The 18,164-nt window shown below is 42.0% G+C and overlaps 1 pseudogene; it reads right to left on the bottom strand.

Annotated features, from left to right (window-relative positions):
* LOC127233895 (60S ribosomal protein L7-like) overlaps window positions 1–17,811 on the bottom strand; it is a 74,011-nt pseudogene extending 56,200 nt beyond the window's left edge.
* Between the last annotated feature and the right edge of the window lie 353 nt (window positions 17,812–18,164).

Below are 18,164 nucleotides of genomic sequence, written 5' to 3' on the forward strand. Positions count from 1 at the left end.
TTGCTTTAGTCCAGTCCTTCTCAACATGTCCAACTGCATCTATTTTGGAATGGTGGTATATATTCTGTGTCATTGTATGTTATAAGTATGTTATCAGTTTTTTTATTTTGATTTTACAGGAGATTATGGTTAAGAGATTGCTTTGGGTATTAGAGACTTGGAACCTTGGACTTTGTAACAGTGTTGAGACTTTGATAGATAAGGAGGCAGAGGCAGGTGGAATCTCAGTGAGTTTAAGGCCATCTTAGTCTACAAAATGAGTTCCAGGACAGCTAGGAGAATTACACAGAGAAACCCTGTCTCAAAAAACCAAAAATGAAAGAGTTGCCATGGTCGTATTGTACCTTCACAGCAATAGAAATAGAACAATGACTAAGACAAGAGAGAATATGAATTAATTATCTTTTCAGAACTTCTTGGGTGTGGCTATTGACTCACAAAGTGATTGGGATGAAGCAGGTAAGAATAGACCTTTTTAAAAAATCATCAAAGAAAATTGTAGTTCTTTTTGATTGGCAGCAAGTAGTAACTTAGGTTCTCAACTTTCCTTGGGCAGGAGCCAGTTTTAGAAGATTAAATGTGGGCAACTCATTGGTGCCTGTGAGAGAACTCTTTATTTCAGATTGATGAGAGTGTAAATATGGAAACTGAGAGATGTTTAGAAGCACTTACATCTACTTGACATTTTTACTATATTCAAGTATTATTAGCGAATTGTCTCACTGAAGAGGATCAGATTTCTCTGGGTGCTGCTAAGCCTGTGTGGTAAGTCAATGTCACGTGCTGTGAGTGTGTGTGAGGCATTCACAGTGGGTCCATATATTATTCTGAATTGGATTAGAAATGAAGGGAAACAAACAAATAAGCCCTTGGTGCCATTGCCTGTGTGGCCCTCAGATGGAGACATGGGCACTTGGGGTACTCTGCAGATTTATTATATATAGCATGATTGAGAATTCAGGTGAGGTAATCTTTGTAGGTGCAGACAGTATCAGGAGTTGGTCATGAAGTCACTGGGCTGAGGAAGATGCGGTGGATATTTTTTGCATATACAGATTTTAGCTATAAGTCAATAGTCCTCATCATTTCCATACTTGGACCAGGGAAGAGTCTTGCCATTCCTCTGAGCCTGACCAAGGGAAGGCCTTGCCATTCCCACAAGTCTAAGGCATTGGCATCCTTGACATGGACATACTCATGTCATGAATGCTTATTCATACTGGGATGATGGGAGATGCCATTCTGTAAATGTTTCTCATACTGGTTAATCAATAAAGCACTGTTGGCCAATAGGTAAGCAAGATAGGCAGGACTAGGAGACAAGGAGGAAATAGGAAGTAGTAAGAAGGAGTCAAGATGGAGAGTCTGGGGAGAACAGAACCGCCATTCCTCCGCTCTCGGTAAGACCACGTGGAAATACATAGAAATGGGTTAATAATTAAGACAGAGATAGTCGATAAGAAACAAGTAACTGGGCCAACAGCATTGTATCAAATACAGAGTCTCTGTGCATTATTTGGGGCTGGCGGCGTGGCGGCAGGACAAGACCAGGCGGCGGGCAGAAAAAACTATACTTCTTACACTGGGATACATGTATTTCCCACATAATAGATATTTACCATGCATACCATGTAAAACCATGAGGTGTGGTTTTTGACTTGTTGTTATACACAAGTTCCAGTTCTCTTAGCTGCTGTGTTCCTGGGCTCTCTGGTACCTGTAGAAAACTTGGGATAACTTAAGCCACAGCCACTAGGATACTTTGTTTCTGGTCAGGAAGCAGTTCTCCATGAGCCATGACATGAATAAGATTGCAAGGTGCTTTTCTATTTCTCTACTTCGTTCTCCTTCTTCCCTCCCTCTTTCTTCAAATTATTTCTAATATAACATGGAAAGTACTGGATTTCATCATTGCATCTTCATACATATGTCCTTTCTCCCACTTTGTCTCTTGTGCTTTATTCTCGCCTCTGGCTTGTTGTCTTCATTTGCTTTGCTTTCCCATTACACACAGTCAACAATCTCTCCTATTTCCCAATTCCCTTCTTACACTCCATTTTTGTCTTGCCTTTCCCTGCTCTATTTTGCCTTTTCCAAACAGTGAAAAAGATGGGGAGAAAGGATTGAACTGAACATTGCCCCACTTATAGCTGCCAAATGAACTGAAATAGCCCCGTGGTTCAAATTGGAATTCGACTCCCAAGTAAAAATGGCAAAACTTCTCTTTCCCTCAGATATGCTTTTCTTTCAAAGTTAAATATCTACTTGGAATAATCCAAAGAGACATGTCCTTGAAAATCAAGAACTAAAACAGAAAACTTGAGTCATCTGCACCTTGCTTTCCTAAGTTCCATCCAAGTTCCTCAATTGGAGTCATGTCTGAGTTGGAGCTTTCATGCTTATAGACAGAAGGAACATTAGAGAGCATACCAGGAAGAGATATCCTAGGCTCCACTGAGCATCATGGGGAGGAGGACTGAAAGTCTAAGCACAGAGCCCTGGGACCATGGACCACCCCAAGGCTGCCTCCCAATCCAGCACAGGTAGGAAACTCTTCCCATCAGACCACAGTCATTCTCCCACGTCTTTCGTATTCACCCATCACACAAAGTTCAGAAAAATAATTTCGGGGAAAAAGAAATCTGAGAGGCTCTGCACACTGGGATGCTGGCTGCCGAGGAGCACAGAGTAGAGCTAAAACCAAGAGTTTTCTTGAATATCTGTCTATTGAACTGTGTTACCACAATTCTTTCTGATTGTGCTCTGAAGTGCCAGAAGCTACACAACCCTCAGGAGGAGGCCAGAGGGTTTCACCCTGGGAAACAAAACAGTCTCAAGAGGGATCCATCTAACTGACCCATCTGCTCACCTCCAGACTCTGCTAATGATTATCCTACTTTGACATTCCACAGTCCACAAACCTGCCTCTCCACAACAGCTTCTAATTAGCTTCCCAGTGCTTAACACTTAAAGATAAATGGACAAAGATCAAAACACATTTGGATCTACCGCCATGAAGATACATGTAGCAGATGAATCCTAAATACTGTTGTCTTCACGCTATTTGACCTGCAACTTCTACTTCTCCTACTCTGATACTGGTCTTGTCCATGTGACTTGATTCAGCTAGTGGGACAGTGCATGTAAATAGAAGCTTGAAACAATGCTGTGTATTTCCTCTGGAACTCCCATGTTTGCATGCCTGAGTTACCTTGTTGGAGAAACAGAGAATCATGTGGGAAGGACCACATCCTCCTGACAATGTGACAAGTGTAAGAATGTAATGTTAAAATCTAGACACTGCTCTGCAGAAGCTCCACGCCTTCATGGGTACTGACAGGCACCTATGAAGACATTGTTTGAGTTCCTAGCTAACAGGCTTGCTAGTGTCAGGACATGACATCTCAGCTGGAAAGCAAGTGTTCTTCAAAGGTGCTACATCCTGGTCCCCACCCCTTTCCCTGAATTCTGCCTGGGAATCAGAGACCATGCCTGAGCTATCCCCATTCTCTGTATTAGTTTGCTTCTATGCTCCTGCGATAAAACATTGTGATCAAAGCAACTTGGGGAAGAAAGAACTGATTTAGGTTAAAGCTTCCAGCCCATCAGCAGTAGAAGGCAGGCTGGGAACTCAAGTCTGGAACCTGAGCCAGGAACTAAAACAGAGGCCATGGAGGAATTGTGCTTACTCTTTGCTTTCTTATACAACCTAGGCCTACCTGATTCCAGGTAAGTAGAGTCCTGTGATTGGCACCTCTACTGGCCCTTTCCTCCCCCACATAACATTATAGAGATGCTGTTGGCTCACTGGGAACCTCAGGAGAGAAAGTATTTAACTGTTTTTTAGATTTGTTTTGAGTGTTGTAGTTCGTACTAGATTTCTGCTGATATACGTATACGTATACATATACATATACACACATACATACAGCCAGGTACTGTTGCGCAATGAATAATTCTAGAATTAATATTTTTAACATCTAAATGGGTTCAGAGAATGATTTCATTCTTTAGCAGGCCTTTGTTAGCATTCTAAGGGATGTTTTCCTCTATTTGACACTGACAGAATTTAAGGTCTCTGGGGAAGATGAAATCGAGGAAATAAGTAATTATTGCTCCTGGCTTCACCTCTAAAGCTAACAGACCTGAGGTAATTGTCTGAATAATGTGGGTGAAATAACATCACTTTCAATGAATCACAATTGTTTGCTGTATCTGAATAATAGAACAATATGTAGCTCTACTTGGCACATTTAACTTCTGAGAAAGGCAAGGTCTGCTTTGGGGAGGTATTGACTGGCTCTGAATTTCAAAGATTGCTGAGTTTGATTTTATGACAGTGTAAATGGAGACACACAGTCTAGGACATGGGCATGCTTCAGGATAGGGTCAAGTTCAGTTTGTCTGGCTGGTGTATCCTGTTCTCTCAAACACAAAGGCACTGGATGAGATTCTATCCTGAGGACACTAAAGGCTAGAAAATTTGTGACCACATCAAATTTGCTAGCAGAAGAGGCGAGATAATGAAAATTACCAATGTTTTTAATAGCTAAGCTCAGATTTTGTATGAATAAGTAAAAGGATTGGCTAGGGTAACGTATAGGGTCAATGTGTATGATTTTAGAGTCCCCAGGATTTATTTTCTGAGCTCTGAGCCTGGCACTGTTTGATCCCTTATGTGCCTATAAGAAAGGGAAGCGGAGTTTCCCAATGGTTACCAGGAGATTTCCTATCTCAATGTCTTCAAATAGACTTGTGCTTGTGCTTGCAAGACCACTTCAGTTTGTGTGTATGTATGTGTGTGCACGCATGCATGTGGCAAAAGGTGCTGATTACGGATGTGTGTGTATGTGTGTGCACACATGTTTCCATGTGCATGCACATGTATGTGGAAACAGTTGCTGATTATAGGTGTGTATATGTATGTGTGTGTATGTGTGAGTGTGTGAGTATATATATATATATATATATGCTTGCATTCATGTGCATGTATGTGGCAAAAGGTGGTGTGTGTGTGTGTGTGTGTGTGTGTATTTGTGTTTGTTGATTAGGTCTCTAAAGTTGAGAATGAAGGAGCTACTGTTTTTAATGTGTTGGGTCACTCTACCAGAGAGATAGAAAATTCTGAAAGTTAACTTTGCTTAGTCTACAAAATGGTGTCACAATCTCTCTATACTACTCTAGAGTTAGATCCACAGTCCTATCCATCTGTAGGATCTTGAGTATATGATCCACATGTGCTCTACTCCAAAGGTAGGAAGAGCATTAGTGACCACCTGAAATACAAATGCCACATGTGCCTTTAGCATCTTATACTAATAGATGCTTCTTAAGGTAGGACTACTCATATTGCAGTGTGTGCAGAAGGCTGTTAGGGTGGATAAGGGAATGCTTGCTTTTTCACAATAAAATTGAGTTCTGGGTTCAGGGTTAAGGGGGTAAAGCCTGGGATTTCTCTAGGATTCACCCCCCCTTTTTTTTTTCTTAGTGAAGTTTGGCCATATGCCATTTTTATGATAATATCTTTTTATTTAAATTTGAAACAAAGTTGTTTTACATGTTAATCCCAGTTCCCTCACCCTTCCCTCCTCCCCTGTCTCCCTGCTAACCCTCATCCCATCCCCTTTTTGCTCCCCAGGGAGGGTGAGGCCTTCCATGGTGGATCTTCAAAGTCTGTCATTTCATTTGGGGCGGAGCCCAGGCCCTCCCCCATGTGTTTCTATGCTTCCCCGACTCAATTTTCCTACTCCCTCATGTCCTCCTCTCCCCGGCTCTTATCCCCTTTTCTTTCCCCTAACTCCCTTTCCCTGCCCCCATGCTCCCAATTTGCTCAGGAGATCTTGACCCTTTCTCCTCCTGTGGGGGACCATGTATGTCTCTCTTAGGGTCCTCTTTGTTTCTTAGCTTTTCTGACTGTTTAGATTATAGGCTGGTGATCATTTGCTCTATGTCTAAAATCTATATATGAGTGAGTACATATCTTGTTTGTCTAGGACTCATCTTGATCACAGTCTTTTCCCTATAGTTTTTTTTAAACATTGTATTAATATTATTATTTTCTTATTTTACATATCTGTCCCAGTTCCCTCTCCCTTCTATCCTCCAATATCCCCCTCCCCTCCCATCTGATTCCCCACCCACTCCCCAGGGAGGGTGAGGCCTTCCAGGAGAAATCATCAAAATCTGTCAAGTCATTTGGGGTAGGGACTAGGACCTCCTTCCTGTCTCTAGGTTAAGAGAGTATCCCTCCATGGGGAATGTGCTCCCAAAGTCCTTTCATGCACTAGGGATACATCCTGGTTCCACTGTCACAGGACAGATAGACTGCCCAGGCCTTCTAACTGAGACCTATATTCAGGGGGTCTGGGTCAGTCCTATGCTGGTTTCCCATCTATCAGTTCATAAGCTCCCCCTTGTTCAGGTCAGCTGTTTATGTGGGTTTCTGCAGCCTTGCCTTGACTCCTTTGCTCATCATTTCTCCCTCTCTGCAGCTGGATTCCAGGAGTTCTGCCCAGTGTTTAGCTGCGGGTGTCTACTTTTGTTTCTATCAGCTACTAGATGAAGGCTCTAGAATGGCATATGAAGTAATTATCAATCTCATTATCAGGAAATGGCATTTAAGGTAGCCTCTCCACTATTGCTCAGATTATTAGTTGGGGTCATCCTTGTAGGTCTCTGGACCTTTTCCTAGTGCCAGTTTTCTCTTCAAACCTGTAATGGCTCCCTCTATTAATAGTATCTCTTTTCTTGCTTTCCTCTATTCCTTCCCCGACTCAATCTTCCTGGTCCCTCATGTTCTCCTCTTCCCTCCTCCCCTTATTTTTCTCCTAACTCCCTCTCCACTCATTGCCCTCCACCTCTGCTCCCAGTATGCTCGGGAGATCTTGTCCCCCTTCCCTTCTGTGGGGGACCAGGTATGTCTCTTTTAGGGTCCTCCTTGTATCCTAGCTTTTCTGGTGGTGTGAATTGTAGGCTGATGATCCTTTGCTTTATGTCTAAAATTCTTATATGAGTGAGTACATACCCTGTTCATCTTTTTGTGACTGGGTTACCTCACTCAGTTTTGTCCATTTGCTTGTGAATTTCAACATTCCATTGGTGTTTTTTTTCTGCTGCATAGTACTCCATTGTGTAAATGTACCACATTTTCTTTATCCATTCTTCAGTTGTGGGGCATCTAGGTTGTTTCCAGGTTCAACAAGTCCAAATGGACTATAGACCTCAATATAAATCCAGATATATTGAACCTCTTAGAAGAGAAAGTGTGAGGTACCCTTAAACAAATTGGTACAGGAGACTGCTTCCTGAACATAACACCAGTAGCACAGACACTGAGATTGACTATTGTTTGTCGTTTAAGGTTCAGACTGTTTTCCATACCCCTATCAAAGGTTGTCTGCTCAGGATGAAAGCCTGGAGAGCAACTGCAAAAGAGAAATTTTCTGAAGTTAACTCCATAGGGAGCATGACGTCATTTCTAAGAATACAGTAATGATCACATCTTAAAGGATGTACAAAGCTAAAGGTGCCTTAGCAGGAATAAAAGGTGACTGTGGCTTAGTTTATGGTAATATTTCTGGATCCCCTCATCCACTGAACACAGAGTACAGTACTGTGCTGGTAAATGGAGAAAAACACCATGATTTGTAGTGTTTGTTAATTTTCTGGTATACTTATTTCAAGGCTGCTGCCATGTTACTCATTATACCTGGATTTCGGAATAGATGCATGGAGTTGACACTTTCAGTATAGCATCAGCTAGCTCCTGTCACTGACTGGAGACACAGGAAGTCCCCTACATGCTGCCTCCTTCCTGCTTGTGGTCTGAGAACAACATGTGGGAAACTCAGGTGGTAACCCATTCAGAGGAAGCCAATGGTAAAAGGAAGGGAGATCTGGTGGTGAGGAATATTGAAACTCATTTACTAATTTCCTAGGGTAGTAGAAACAAACTATTACAAATATAGGTATTTTGGAGCAGTAGAATTCTACTTCCTTACAATCCTGTATTCCTGAGTCTGAAATCAAGGCATTGGCAGAGTTGGTTCCTTCTAGGATCTCCTAATGTCTAGTGATTTCTAGATATTCTTGGCATTCATTTTCTTAAATACATAGCACCCCAAGTCTGCCTCCACCCTATGTCACTTTCTCTGTGTGCCTGTCTGTATTGTTTCCTCTTAGAAGGACTTTAACATTTGTTTTAGGGCTCAAAGTGATTTCATCCCCATAACCTTAATTATATACCCTTTAAATCATATTTCCTCACATTCTGAGGTTCCAGATGGACATGCATTATGAGACAATATCACACACACACACACACACACACACACACACACACACACACGGAAAAGTTACAAAGAGATCTGGACAGGGCTAGAGCTGGCCACCTGGCTTTCAAACCTTCCTCATGATGTCCTGAACATCACTTAAGTTGTGATCTGTTTCTTGATTATGGACACAGGTTCTCAGGGTCTGTGATGGCTATTTTACTCTTCTATTTAGTAAAGACTCTTTGCCCCTAAACCTAGTGACCAAAGAATAGAATGATCTTGCCCTATGTTTCTGCTAAGACTATGGTTAGGCAATTCTTTCCTTATATCACTTTCTAACTTTTTGAAGACAATTTGAATAAAAATGGTGCTGACCATAAACCCTGATCTTATTTAGTTTGCTACATCCTACTGAGTAGAATAGGCCCTTAAGAAATACCAAAAGATTATGTGAAGACACACATGTAGCCACAGTCTACTTTGGTTGGTTAGAAGAGGCTTTTTTTTTTTTTTTTTGGTAGAAAACCTTTGAATACTCTAGTATTGGAAAATAATTTTCCAATCTGAAAAATATATTCTAGGTTGGCAGAAAAGAGTGGCCGAGAATCAATAGAATCAATTGTCAAAGGATTCTCCCACCAAAGAGCACTCTCTTGGTTCTATAACAGGAGCTACCACTGTCCACAGAAACTAGCAAGGGTCTTCCCCAGGTCCTGGCGAGGCAACCAGCTTGGCAGGCCTGAGGGGTATGAAGAGGTCCCTGTGACCCAGTGTCAACTTTAAACCATGTCTTGTGGATACCCGCAGTTTTATGAATGAAGTTCATCTTATCCTGCAGAGGAAAGGTCAAACTCCAAGAAGTGAATCTGGACTCTATTTACATGACTTAGACAAGTTCATACATGGGGGAGCTGTTTTATACCACTGTGATCTCTCTGCCCAAATTCTATCTTGCCATCATCAATTATATAGGAGATTGTTCACATTTATAAGTCATTGCTTAGGAGTCCCTAGTAAACTTCTCTTCTATTATCGTGGCTCCTACCTCAGCCCCCAACCCTTGCTGATTTTGCTCTTGGGTTTCGGATATGTGGTTATTTGGCCGGGTGAGGCCTGTGATCACAACAAACAATGAGCACATAAAACATATCTTTTTAGAGGTAAGCACTGATGCGTATTCCATAGCAGAGTGATTGGAATCAGCCCCATAAATATTCCCACCATGCTGTATATTACACATATAATGATGAGGAAGAAATTCCTCATGGAATAGCCCATGATTAAGAGGTTTGTTCTCATATTGCTAGAAACCAAAGGAAGGGGGATAAAACTGGCCACTCATTTGTGCTGCAGGTTCAAGTTCATTCATTATTCATTGTAAGACACTAGTATGTGTGCAATAGGGGATATAAATGGATATAACTTGGGGTATGCAAAGGTTTTCTCTATGAATATGTATATATTTTTGATATATATACATATATATATGTTTGAAAACACATTAAGACCTATTTACAATAATTCTATGTATGCATTAAGACTTAGTCATAAACAATTTTACATGTATGTATATTCATGTATTGAGGGACTCTAATGAGAAGGCATTTGGTGATTTTTTTTGACATGTAGTGAAAAACTGTATGTCATCAAGATTCAAATGAAATGATAACAGAGTAAACCAACCACCTGCCTGCTTTTGTTTTTGTTTCCTCTCTGTCATGATGGGTTTATGGAAAAGGATTCACTATGTGTTTCTGCTCTTCTAGTCTGTTAGGGAGCTGTGACAGTCTGTTAGTTTGAATCCTGGTGCAGCTATTTGCTCTTACCTGAAGTAACAAATCGTGTGCATCTGCTGCGTGTGTCTGTAATGCATGGCTGGGTGTGACATGTGGGTAATTAAAGTAGTTGCCTAGGAGGCAGAGGGGTTGCAGAGGGAAACTGAATGTAGTATGAATGCATTCTCAAATACCCTTAATAATCTCTAGTTGCAAGCAAAATTATGATTGTAAGTGTGCTATGCTTAGAGTACTGTGGTGTTTCCAAAGGTTTTCCTCTGCCACATTGGATTGTAATCTTAGGCTGGGAATAATATAGACCAGTGTTAAAGGGGGATCTTCCTCTGTAGACTGGAGAAGAGTAGGGGCAAGAGGAAAGAAAAACAGACCCAGTGTGTCGTTGTTGTTTCTGATACTTGTGTGTGTCTCCTTCCCATTGTCCTTAAAAACGTTGGCAGAAGGTGCCCATTAGGAAAATGAGCTAGTGCTGTACTTTCTTGAGATGTGTGTGTGTGTGTGTGTGTGTGTGTGTGTGTGTGTATGTGTGTGTGTGTGTGTGAGAGAGAGACAGAGAGAGAGAGAGAGAGAGAGAGAGAGAGAATGTGCTTTTTCTAATAGGAGTCATATAAGTGGGAAAATGTTGAATACAGCTAAGGCATAACACTGTGCTGGTTAAATGGAGCAAAAACATCCATGATTTGTAGTGTTTGCTAATTGCACTGACTAGTGCTTGCTATTTTCATAGAGTATTAATGATGGTTATGCAGGTGTAACAAAGGATGCTGAGGCAATAGAAAAAGGATAGACAGAAACATCAGGACCTATCAGCCTGGCGGGGCAGAAAGAGCCTGGGGAAACTTATTCTACCAGAGGCTCCAAGTCAGGGTGAAGATGTTATAGGCATCACAGTTTTAGAGATGGAAACACACGACAGAGGCCACAAACTCCAGTAGTGAGTGGGGCGTGTTGGCTTCAAGTGAGTGTATACCTTCACACTTTACCTCTTAGTCATTTCTTAGATTTGTCCCACAAATATCTGAGACAACCAGATTGATAAGACAACCAGATCACCGTCCTGTACTCACAGCACACGGTACCCTGGCCATCCATATTGTTTTGGGTTTGTGGCAGCACAGTACATCATGGCAAGGCTATGTGGCATAATGGGGCCTTTTCACTTCGTGGTCTGGAAGAAAGAGAGGAAGGGAGGATACTGCTATGAGAAACAAATATCCCAACAGCCCCATAAAGGACAGGCCCCATGACCTAACTTCTCGACTGGTCCCATCTCTTGAAGTTTCTGCCACCTCGAGTAGCTTCATGAATTAGGAACCGAGTCTTTAGCAGATGGTCCTTACAAAGTCCACAGCAGTTACTTTCTCCTCCACTGCCACCCCTCTAGGAACAACTCTGTTTCAGGCAATTACAGTTGTAACTAGAGTGACAGACTCTTCTCCCTCCTGGAATGGGATGAGGTAATTCTTTGATGTGTCAAGATGGCACCTGTAGTGGTTAGAATGTGAATGCTCCCTGCAGGCTCAGAATTTGAACTTGGTCCCAGGTTGCTTGGGTAGGTTTAAGAGGTGTGACCTTGTGGAAGGAAGTATATAGTCGGGTTTTTCTTTGGGCCACCAGCTCACAAATAATGACACTGAAACATTATTAATTATGAAAGCTTAGCCTTAGCTTAGGCTTGTCCTGCTAGCTCATAACTTTAATTTAACTTGTCTCTATTAATCTACATTTTACCATGTGGCTTTTTAATCTTTCCTTCATTCTGTATGTCTGACTCCCTCCATGACTCATTGGCATCTCCCTCTCACCTAGATTCACCTCTTACTTCCTCTTTCTCTGCCCAGAAGTCCCACCTTACCTCCTGCCTAGCTATTGGCTGTTCAGCTCTTTATTAACCAATCCCAGCCATATATCTTCACACAGTGTACAGGTGTCCCACAATGGAGGCGTGTCACTGGAAGCTGTTTCACCATCACTATTGCACAAGGATAGAATAGAAACACTGAATGCCTGTAGCAAAATGTCCCATGGAGCTCACGAGACCTTGCAGATTTAGGAGCTTCTGCACCCTCTGTGTATACAAATCCAAGTACCAGAGAGGAAAAGGTGGTGAAGATTAATCTCCAGGGACTACCTCCCCATGAAAGGGTTCAAAGTCCCTGGGATCCCAAGCCTGTGTAGACAGTGACATTTCTTTTCCTGGGCGTGCTTTCTGACTATGGGGGAGACAGACACTCATGTGCCTTGGACCATTCTGGTGAGGGCTATTCTGAACAGAGGGGAATGGTCTAGGTGACCTTCCAGGGGTCTTGTACCTAATCTGTGATTCTGTAAGTAATGAGTTGACAGAAAATTGCATTCTGTATCTGGTCGACCATCTGCTGTTTCCCCAACACTGACTGATAAAGGCATGGCTATGTGGGGAGAAGGTGAGCTGTAATTAATTATCTATGGCATTGATGAATTTCTTGTAGGCTATTCCCCTGCTAATCCAGCAATATAGCTGCATCCATCCCTCCTCCCAGTGTTAATGGTCTATTTATGGACTCTGCTCCATAATTAAATGTTTCATTTACAAGAAAATGATTCCTAGGAAAATCTAAGCTCTCTTTATGTGCTTGCAATCAGCTTGTGCAGACATTACATAAGAGATCTGTCCATGTTGCTTGCTGCTTTTAGCTTTCTGGATAATCTAATGTATTATGTTTCCGGTGTATGTAAATTACTAAATGTAATATTCTTCAGTATGCCTGCTGACTGAAGCCAAATGTATTGTGGGCATAATTTTAATTATTTACATGCTATAAAAATGGAAGAAATCAGAATTACAGAAGCAGGATTCTAAGAACCCCCTCTGGTTTTCTTTTGGGCAACAGTTTAATGAGATTAAAACTGTAATTGTTTTTCAACTCTTGCTTAATACTTGTTCTGGTCATCTTTTGTCAGCATGTGGCCATACCCAAGAAGGCATTTAGTGCCAACCCAGAATGCCTGCCTTATTGGAAAAGAGCACACATTAGACGGCAGGGTTCAAGCCAGGGACGCTGCCAGGAAAGCTTGAGGCTCTTTTCTGTGCTCTGCCTTTTGTTCTAATTCTGAGCATTAAGGAAACCCTGAGAGTTTTTCTACCAAATCAAGAAGATTGTAGGTAGGCAGGCACACCCCTGAAGCAGAACTGGCAAAGAACAAAGGGAGGTACATGTGTGTGCATGGGCACATGCATGCACGTGTGTGTGTGCATGTGTGTGTGTGTGCGTGTGTGTGTGTGTGTGTGTGTGTGTGTGTGTGTGCATGCATGTGTCTATGTATATTTGTACCTCAAGTGTAGCAGCATGGAAAAAGAATGAGACCAAACTAGTTTTATTAACTAGCTAGAAATATTGAAGGGCAGTTTTGATTCAAGATAAGATGGAATTTGGGGATCTGTCTGTTTGAATACACCATCACAGAAATAGATGATGACCTTGTCCTGTTATGGCATGGCATAGGGAATGGACTTTGGAAGCAAAGCTCTGCCTCTGAGGTTACTTAATGCTTTCATTGGAACATGGCAGGGAAGACTTTTACATGGCGCCTTGGCTTTCTCGTCTGTGAAGTGGGGCATGTGCTAATGTCTCGGGGTTGAGATTTCATGGAGAAGGAAGGAATTGGTGCCGGTGCACATGAAAGCGAGTCACAAACACAAGGGAAGGTGGGATTGGATTGTTTGTTACCACCACAGCCTGTTCTGGATTCGTAAGCACACCAGTGATTTGTTTCATAGCTGATAAGAACAAGAAATGTATTAATCTCGTTGCCTTGGGAGACCATCAGAACTTCTTTGAGGTGGAAAAACCTTTTCCCTTTGGTACTACATACAGGGTTTTTTTTTTTTTTTTTGCATTCTATAAGGCAATCTTCTTGGGCCAGTCTATACCTGTTCCTGTTAATGACCTATAATAAAAAAGCAGCTTTACCCTTCACTGATAATGAGATTCACGACTTCCTTATATGCCATCCTAAAGCCTTCATCCAGTAGCTGATGGAAAGAGAAACAGACACCCACAGCTAAACACTGAGCCGAATTTCTGGAATCCAGTTGCAGAGAGGGAGGAATGATGAGCAAAGGGGTCAAGACAAGGCTGCAGAAACCCACATAAACAGCTGACCTGAACAAGGGGGAGCTCATGCACCCCAGTCTGATAGCTGGGAAACCTGCATAAGACCGACTCAGATCCCCTGAATGTGGGTCTCAGTTTGGAGGCCTGGGCCATCTATGGGACCTCTGACAGTGGAACCAGAATGGTGCATGAAAGGACTTTGAGCCCATTTGCCATGGAGGGATACTCTCTTAACCCAGAGACAGGAAGGAGGGCCTAGGCCCTACCCCAAATGACTTGACAGATTTCGGTGATTCTTCCGATCTCACTTTCCCTGTGGAGTGGATGGAGGATGAGATGGGGGGTCTTTAGGGGACATGGGAGGATGGGAGGGAGAAGGAACTGAAATCAATATGTAAATAAATTTAAAATAAAATTAGAAAAAAATTAAAATAATAAAAATAAAAAGAAGTAGCTTTAGTATGCCAATACTTCCTGAATTGTTACTTTTACAAAATAGGATAACATATTTTATTAAAAAGATTAAATAAAAAACTAGAAAGCTGACAATAACCATATACATTACAAACTATTTTCATCACCCCCATTTGTAGATAAAGAATTTGAGGCTCACAGACATAAACGCATTTGCTTATGTCACATTCCCAGTAAATGATTAAGCCAGGTTATAACTGAGCCTGCTTGACTCCCGAGCACTCTTTTTAAAAACTATTTTATTTTATTCTTTATTCATGTGCGTGTGAGTGAGTGCCTATGGAGGCCAAGAGTAGGCTTCAGTCACAACCCTTGGAGCTTTACTTAGAGCCAATTGTGTGCTACCTAGTGTGGGCATGGGGAGTTGAGCTCTAGACCTTTGCAAGAGCAGCAAGAGCTGTTAAAAGCTGAGACATCTTTCCAGCTTCAAGGCACTCTTAATTAGGACAATATTCTTGCTAGTCACTGATTATTATTATTGTCATACAAATAAGGGAAGGTAGGTGAATAATTTGCTCAAAGCAATGCAGCCACAGGGAGAGCTGAGATCGAAAGGCATTGACTTGCTGTGGAGTCAGCAGTTGTGTGGCTGGAACTGGGTGGCCTCCGTGGCCCCAGCCTGACTTGGCTGAGTGCACTAATATCCATGCCTTCTGTATTATGGATGCAAATGGGAAAGGGTAAGGTTTATGACCTCTGATGGTCCCCAGAGGAGCAGAGCTCTCAACAGTTGACTTTGAGTTCTGAGGTTAGACGGCAGACTTGTTGGAGCCCAGAACCCGTCCACACCCTGTCCTGATTTACATGGGAAGATTTCCACACTGTTGGCATTCAAAAGGGAAATAGCAAATTTCGGGTGTTTTCTTATTTCCATCAGTAGTCAGTAATTGCAGCTGGGAGGGGTGGAGGCTGATTAATTAGACAGCAGGTCATTAAAATAAAATATCCCTTTGAAGCCCAAAGCAACAAGTGGTAAACTGTTTTGTAACATTGGTGGGACATTGGGTGGGCTCCAATTCTTTCCTTTGATGCAATTAGACTATTCCTACTTAAGAGTTCCTTACACCTTTCGGCACAGTTGAAGCAAACTTGGAGTTGGGCTTTATGGAATGGGGGCTGTAAGGGGACCTGTGGGAATACAGTGTTATTAAAGAATACCACAGTGGGGAGAACCCATGCCTAAGGCTGGTCTAAGTCCATATCCTATTCATGGGGATAGGGCATGGGGCAGGCATCCTCTGGACAGTTGCTACCTTCAGTTCAGTGAGCCAATCCAGGGAGTTTGGCAGCCGCAGCTGGCTGAGAACCCTGTGGCTATCCATGTTTCAACCTCAGAAAGATGCATAGGCCAAGGGAAAAGCTTGTTACACTCTGTCTGTGTAGCACTCAGCAAGTAACTCATTTAGAATTTAACGCCTCTTTTTAAACAGCACAGAGGTTTAGGAAGCAAGTCCAGTTACTGTCAAGAGTTACCCTAATTCTATGCCATATTTTAGTTTTTTGGCATCTAAAAGATACTCAATAAATGTCTGTTCAATTTCAGTCATCTTTTGTGGGTTTTAAACAAGTTTGGAAATACCTCACTCATCATCTACTAGATTATTTAGAGTTTGGCTGAGGCAAAGTGTTGAAATACTGGGTAACTAAAGGCTGATTATTTCTAATTAAACAAATATTAAGGATGTGTTGGTCAGGCATTGAGCTAAGGTAGAAAGAAGGGCTGAGCTGGTAGAAGGCAGACCCCCCCCCCCAGTTCCAGTGGGAGGACCGGACAGGGAGAGACTTAAAGGAGAATACAACCAAGGTCAGCAGAGCCTTCTCAGGAACCTTAGAGAGAGGCCTGGAGGACCAGCGGAGCCTTTGATAGATGTGGGCATGATGGAGAGTTTTGGATTGAGTAATGACAAGAGAAAAGGCTTCAATTCATCAATCTCTACTGGCAAACATGCAGTGTGCTAGAATTTCTAGTATAAATTGCCAAATTGCATTTTCTCTTCTTTTGTTCTATTTTTTGTTTGTGTGTGTGTATGTGTGTGTGTGTGTGTGTTTGTGTCAAAACCACAACCTTGCATATGCTAACCAGCCACTGTATTGCTGAGTTTTATTCCTATCCCAATCAAATAGAATTTTGTTAAAAGCAAAATAAACATACGAATATACATTAGCTCTATCTCAAAGATAAAAACAACAACAAAAACAAAAGTGTTGATTATGGAGACCAAAAGGTCAAAAGCTGGTTCAAAAAAAATTGAGACATCAAAACATATGTAATTAATTAATTAACGGAAGAAAGCTGAGAGATTATTATACAGAATTCCCAAATGTTCTAGTGCAATACAGCACTAAACCTCAGGGGGCTAGCTAATTTCTTTTTTACTTTTAGAACATTTTAAAATTTAGTCTTTGACAATCTCATATTTATATGCAATGTGTTTTGTTCATATCACACCTCTGAGCTCACCCCTCCTACTGTTGAGACGTAAACACTAGAGAAGACTGCTTGGTCATGGGTGTAAGCCCATAGAACATCTTTATGATTTTATTGCTGGCTGGCAACTACACTGCTTGGTACTGGTTGGTGTCCCTGTGCTGTCCTGAGTTTTTCTCAGGGTGACCTTTTAAACACAAAACCACATCATGGGTTGATATGCCTCAGTTAGCAAGAAAAATTAGCCAGAGGCAAAACTATGGACTCCAAAAAGCAAGCTTAGTACATTTAGGGGCTTTCTCAGAGCTATGGACTTTGATGGATTAGGTCTTTGTTCTCATTTTGGCAGGTGGAATGGTCTACGTGCTGGGTTCCAAGGCTTACATACATCGTGGCATCAATTGTGCTAAGCTCTGGGGTCTACTAAGGTCTGAGGGCCTGTTACACGGCAACACATCTTCCTCCCACATTCGTGTCGCTGTCTTCTTGTTCTTCCAATTGTTCTTCCCCTCCTTCTCCTCCTCCTTGCCATCCTTTTTTATGCTATTGCTGCCACTGATTTTTCTTTCTTCGTTTGGGGCCATCTACATGGACAAGTTACCAGCGGCCACACCTCCAAAAGAAAATGCTCCCCACCTCCCTTTCTCAGCAGCCGCCATCAGCCAATCGCTTCTTGATTAAGGGTAGGGCCTCACCATCTCTTTCTTCACCCACACTGATATGTTGGCTGGCCTGATCTTATCCATGTAGCCACAGATGCTCTGAATTCTTGAGTGTGGCAGCTTTTTCCCATCTCATTACTCTTTCCTTCTTTCTATTCCCCTTTTTGCAGTGTTCCTGGAGATTTGTAAAGATTGACACAGATGTCCCATTTAGGACTGAATATTCAGCAGCCGCTTATTTACAGCACTCTGGCCAGGCATGAGTTTGTATTAACTGAAACCAACTACAAGAAAAAGCTTCTCTGACAAGGATTGAAAGCAGCCCTAATACTATATAGGCACACACATAAATATTTACAAAGTAGTTTGAGACCATGTTCATTGAACAAGACAGCAGTAGGAGGTTCCCTGCTAGGTTATATGACCACCCCAGATAT

This window comes from Phodopus roborovskii, unplaced genomic scaffold, assembly GCF_943737965.1.
Source record: "Phodopus roborovskii unplaced genomic scaffold, PHOROB, whole genome shotgun sequence".
Classification (NCBI taxonomy): Eukaryota; Metazoa; Chordata; class Mammalia; order Rodentia; family Cricetidae; genus Phodopus; species Phodopus roborovskii.